This window comes from Mastomys coucha, unplaced genomic scaffold (assembly GCF_008632895.1).
Source record: "Mastomys coucha isolate ucsf_1 unplaced genomic scaffold, UCSF_Mcou_1 pScaffold20, whole genome shotgun sequence".
In the NCBI taxonomy this organism is placed as follows: domain Eukaryota; kingdom Metazoa; phylum Chordata; class Mammalia; order Rodentia; family Muridae; genus Mastomys; species Mastomys coucha.
In genome coordinates, this window is record NW_022196903.1 from 48,142,390 (window position 1) to 48,148,528 (window position 6,139).

The following is a 6,139-nucleotide window of genomic DNA, read 5'->3' on the forward strand; positions in this document are numbered from 1 at the left end:
CACCACCACTACCACCACCATTTTTTTCTGTAGTCCTGGCTATCCTAGAACTTGCAATGTAGACCAGATTGGCCTTAAACTCACTAAAATGTGCGGGCCTCTACCTCCAAAAGTGCCAGGATATTAAAATATGCCACCTGGCTATCCTCTGAGAAGCCTGATCCACCAACTGGCTCAGACAGAGGCATATGCCCACAGTCAAACAATGGATGGAGCTTGGGGACATATGGAAGAGTAAGAGGAAGGATTGAAGCCCCTAAGAGGATAGGAACTCCACAGGAAGATCAACAGAATCAACTAAGCTGGACCCTTGGGGCCTTCAGAGTCTGAATCATCAATCAAACATACATGGGCTGGACCTAGGCCTCTCTGCACATATGTAGCAGATGTGTAGCTTGGTCTTCATGTGGGTCCCAAACAACTGGAGCAAGAAGCTATCCCAAAAGCTGCTGCCTGTATGTGTGATATAATCTAACTGGGCTGCCATGTCTGGCCTCAGTAGGAGAAGAAGCATCTAACCTTACAGAAACTTGATGTGCCTGGGTGGGGGAATACCCAGGGGCTCTCCACTCATTCAGAGGAGAAGGGGAGGGATGATGGGGGGGGAAGAATTTTGGGAGGAGATGACCAGGAAGGGGACAGTGACCAAGATGTAAAGTGAATAGATGTAGTGGCTATTCCTGGTTGTCAACTTGACTATATCTGAAATGAACTACAGTTCAAAATTAGAAGGCTCACCTGTGGCCCTAATCTGGAGGTTGAGAGATACAAGTTTCCAACCTGAATCTTGGCATGGAGATCTTGAGGCATAGTGGCTATAAATCCCAGAAGATTAAAATAGGAAGAGCGAGTTCAAGGTCATCTGGGATTAAAGGTGGTGGCACACACCTTTAATCTGGGCCACACCTTTTGCTGGAGACCTATATAAAGACATTGAAAGAAAGAAGGCTTTCTGCCTTGCCTGCTTGCCTTGTGGGACTGAGCAACTGCTAGATCCTTAGACTTCCATTCACAGCTGCTGCTGACCATTATTGGGAGTTGAACTACAGACTGTAAGTCATCAATAAATTCCTTTACTACATAGAGACTACCATAAGTTCTGTGACTCTAGAGAACCCTGACTAATACAATAAGTAAAAATAAATAAATAAATTTTTAAAAAATGAGAAAATTAAACTATAGATATTTCAATAAAAGCAGTATAAATGGGTCAGTTGATATAGGTCTTGAATGCACAACCCTCTTAAGAATTGGTGACTGGTGACCTTCAGAAACAGGCCTTTAGAGTCTTTCTTCTTTTATAAATTTTAAGTTTTTTCTTTTTTCTAGTAGAACAGCCAGTTTGTTTCTTCTTACCAGTTTCCTGCTGAGTTTGATTTAATTCTGATTCAATGAACATTGCTTTAGCAGCAGGAAGTTAGGAATCATTGGAGATGGCCCTGGCTCTGCCAACACCTGGCCAACATATGTCACCTCTCTGGGATTCTGCTGAAAGAAGCTGAAGACCTAGACTAAAGAGCCACTGATCAGAACCTTCAACATGAGACTAGATACCTTGACTCTGACAGAAGAGAAAGTTGGAAATAGGATAGGACTCTCACACAGGAAAAGACTTTCTGAGGAGGACACCAAAGGCAGAGGCATTAAAATCAACAATTTATGAATGAGCCCTGATAAAGCTGAAAAGCCTCTGTGCAGCAAAGAAGAACACCATTCAAGTGGCAACCACAGAATACTAAAAAATCACTATCAATTATATATTTGAGAAAGGGTTAGTATCTAGAATATAGAAATAACTAAAAACCCTGAACGTCAAGAAAGCAAATAACCCAATTAAAAATGGGATATAGAACTAAGCAGAGAATTCTGAAATACAAATGGCTGAAAAACAGTTAAAGAAATGTTCAACATCCTTAGACAAGAGGAAAATGCAAATTCATACTACTTTTAGATTTCATCCTAACCCCCTCCCCCCAGTCAAAAGGACTAAGATCAATAAAACAAATGACAGCATATGCTGATGAGGATGTGGGGAGAGCACTTATCCATTGCTAGTAGGAGTACAAACTTGTATACCTACTATGGAAATCAGTATGGTAATTCCTCAAAAAGCTGGAGATTGATCTACCTCTAGTTCCAGCTATACCACATTTGGACATATACTCAAAGGACTCTACTAAAGAGACATTTGCTCATCCATGTTCATTGCTGCCCTATTCACAGCCAGAAATTGGAAACAGCCTAACTAACCATCAAATAATGAATGGATAATGAAGATGTGGTATATTTATACAATGGAATTCAACGAATTTGCAGGTAAATGGATGCAACTAGAAACAATCATCCCTAGTGAGGTGACCTGCACTCCAAAAGACAAATATTGGATGTTTTCTCTTTTGTGCTTTCTTTTATAAGAGTTGTCTTGATCATGGTGTCTCTTTACAATAGAACAGTGACTAAGACAGGTAGCTAGTAAAATACCATGGGAGAAGAGGAGATCTTCCAAGGAAGGAGAAATAGAATGTAGTATTATAAAGAGATAAGGGGGAAAGAAGAATAGAAAGATTAAATGGAGAGAGGCATGGTTGGGCAGGGTAAAGGAGGTAATATGGGGAGGGACAATTGACACTAAAGGTCTTAAATATCCATATGCCCTCCAACCCCCGGCAGTGGGCAAAGAGATATCTTGTTGGTGATGCTTTTCTTATTTTAGTCAAGGGCAGAGCAGATGGCAGTCTTTTGTTTATCCTTGCTTGGTGCCTGGCTTGGTGGTCAAAGCTATCTTAAACCTAGGACTCATAAAAACCAAACCAAACCAAACCAAATCAAATCAAATCAAATGAAGGTACTGCAGGGCAGGAGAAGAAGACAGACAGAACTGTGGAAGACTATGTCACCTACAGGTTTACCCTCTAGTGCACAGCACAGGAAGGCCATAGACATCTTCTTGTGGCCACACCATGCAGCATCAATGGATGTCGCCCAGGTGTCTTCCAGTCTCTAGCCACATCGTCAGCCTGCAGTGGGAGCCACTATAAAGTATGAGTATGTAGTGGTCAGGTGGGAGAGAAAGAGAAGTGGAGCAACCTGAGCATTATGAAGAGAGCTGGAGCTGGAGACCCAGAGGTCTTTTGCAAGTGGCCAGTCCTACCATATGGGCCATGGTGAGGTTCCAGCCTGAGCTGCTACTGAGTGCCATGTCTGATGTTCATGGCTCATATAACCACTAGAGAATATGATATCCCTGGTTGGGGCAACAGCTAGCCCATGTGGATGTTCAGGGGTACATCTGTGTTTGCTTCCCCCCCTCAGTGTAGTCAGGCCTGTCACACACCAGGCTGGACTGGAGGGAGTGAACAGTAGCCAGGTGGATGGGTGGGTACAGGTAGGATTTTGGTTGGTGATAAGTGCACAGGTAAAGGACACACCCTTGGAAACATCTTTAGAGAACTAGTTAATTTATTAGGGGGAAAGGGGTATTTATGCTCCTGGGGAGGTAGCTAGGGTCTCTGGGGCAAGGTTTGTATGGTTGTGTACAATTGGTCAGGGCAGAGGTGATAGGAGAGACTTCATCTACATACTTAGGGGCTGGGGAGGGTCCAGAGGAAAAACCTTATAAGGTCAAACAGAGAGTGAAGTATATAGGCTTAGATTTTTCAAAACCTACTTTAATAAGGGTTCTTAAACACTTTGATCACCCTTTTAGCCCACTGACCAAAGGTAGGGGAGAAGGCTGGTTAATAGTACAAGGGGGATGTGTACCTGTTTAGAAGTAGTTCTTTGGTGCGATTGTAATCTCCACTGTCAGGATTCCAGCAGTCCAGTCCAAAGCATCAAACACAACTCAGTAGCAGTAGCTTGATACAGAAGAAAGTGTAAGGCTCTGTTGAATTGGCATGAGCATGTGGAAGTGCCAAGAAGCAGCTGGAACACCATGAGAAGTTCTTTGATGCATTTCTCTCTACAAAATTACAAGTGAAGATCAGTGGTGACCAGCAAAGGGTTGCAAGGCAAACCAATGCAAGAGCATAATACACTGTCTGTTGGGTTCTATTTATTCTTTCCAAACATCATGTATCCTCTCAATTGTCTGCCTTAGTAAAACATCCTCTCATAAGACAGTTTCCAGAAAAATATCACATGACAGACTGTCTCCAAAGAAACCAGGAATTTCCAATTCAGTGAAGCCTGATAACAATCAGGGTTGTAAATTTTGACTAGGGTTAATGGGAGGAAAATCAGCTTTCTGGTGCCAACTTGGGAGGAGGGGAGATAGCTAATTCCTACCATTCTGTATTTGAGGTTTCCAGGCTTGAAGCTGTCTTGACCCTTCCTCCATGACCCCGAGGCATTATGGTTCCACACAGGGGCTGTGCATACCTGGTCCCACCCTTCACTGTGCGAGGTGCTCTGCAGAGCTGGCCCCATCGCTCACCGGGAGAGTGGGTCCCGTGTGTCACACAGGCAGCACAATAGACCTGGCCCTGTGACCATTTGTTTGCCATGAGGTGGCACTGTCACAGAGATGATGCCTCCACCTGTGCCCTTTGCCACCTCTGGCAGTTAGGAAAGCTACCCACAGGGTCATGAGCTTGGGAGAGCCAGCCCTGTCCCTCACCAACTACAGCATTCAGGAGAGCTAGCCCTGTACCTCACCTGGACAGCATAGCAGAGCTGACCCTGGTGGTGGGGAGCAGGTGAGCCAGCCCAGAGGCTGAGAGCATAGAAGAGCTAGCCCTGCCACTCTTCTACCATGAAAAGGCATGGATGTGGGGGTCATGGCTTCCTCCCTTGCCCCTCACCACATGCAGTAGTCAGGAAAGCTGGCTCTGGGGTCATGAAAGCAGAAGAGCTGCTCCTTCCCCTTGCTGGCTACCATACCCAGAAGAGGAGGCCCTACACCTAGCTTGAGCAGCAGGGGTAGTGACTGGGGAAGGAGGAGCAAGGGGTGTGTATGAGGGAGAGCTGGCTCTGCCACTCTGTCAAGAGGTGGTCTGGGTTTGGGGAGATCTGCCTTTTGCCCTGTTGCCCATAGCCACCTGAGGCAGTCTGGAGGGCAGATGAGCCAGCCTGGTGGGGGTGGGTGGAGCACAGGAGAACTAGTCTTGCCACTTGTCTGCTATGAGGTGGTGTGAGCATGTGTGTGATCTCCATTTCTATGCCTCACTACCTGCAGCAGCCAGGAGAGCTGGCCCTGAGGTCATGAGAGCAGGGGAGCTAGCCCTGATCCTTCACTGACTGTAGCACTCAGGAGAGTGGTCCCTGCACCTTCCCTGGGCAACACGGTAGAGCTGGCCCTGATAGCAAAGGCACAGGTGAGCAAGCTCCAAAAGAGCAGAAGCCGGAGAGCTGTCCCAGCCCCTCACAGGCTTCTGCACTTGGGAGAGTGGGTCCTTTACCTTGACTGGACAGCACAGTGGAGCTGGATCTTGAAGGTATAGGTGTTGGTAAGCCACCCTGAAGGCAGGAGAGCAGGAGAGCTGAGCCTGCTCCTGCAGATGGTGCCACTAGGTGTCCTATCTAGAGCAGTGCTGGAGAGCTAGGCCTGGTGGTGCCAATAAGAGAGAGTTGGTGGACTGTCCAGCTCAGTACCACCCGGGCTCAGCTCCAGGGCTCTGAGTTGGTCCACCCTAAAATCTGTATCATCTGTGAAAGTTTTGAATGTGTGAAAGGGCCAGTCCTACTGTTCCAAAGCTGCAGGAACTCCAGGACACAGGGCAACGACAGAGAGCCCGGAAGAGTTCCAATGAGAAGTCAATATTAATGGTGTCAGAGAAACTGAGACCTCACATTAGACCAATGGCTCATTGCAATAAACATTTGTAAGTGAAGATGTGTGGACAGAGGGATCAGGGTTACGGTGGGACACTCTGTGACATACTACAGCTTCCATGAGATGTTTTCTATGCTTTGTGTGTATGTGTGTGTGTTTATGTGTATGTGTATGTGTTTGTGTGTATGTATGTGTGTGTTATTTTGGGTGGGGGTTGCAGGGTGAAGGGTGGATATGAGGGGATGGGGAGATGAGTGAGACTGGGTTACATGATGTGAAAGTAACAAAGAATCAATAAAAAGTTACCAAAAATTTATATAGAAACCTACTACCATTGAAGTTTCCATATATATATATATATATATA

The 6,139-nt window shown here is 45.8% G+C and overlaps 1 non-coding gene and 1 pseudogene across 1 annotated transcript; one reads left to right on the forward strand and one right to left on the reverse strand.

Annotated features, from left to right (window-relative positions):
- Window positions 1–4,428, reverse strand: part of LOC116099853 — a 12,293-nt pseudogene extending 7,865 nt beyond the window's left edge.
- On the forward strand, window positions 2,659–2,802 carry LOC116100146. The gene has a single exon (XR_004122493.1). It is a non-coding gene; the product is annotated as a small nucleolar RNA SNORA48 (small nucleolar RNA).
- Window positions 4,429–6,139: the final 1,711 nt, after the last annotated feature.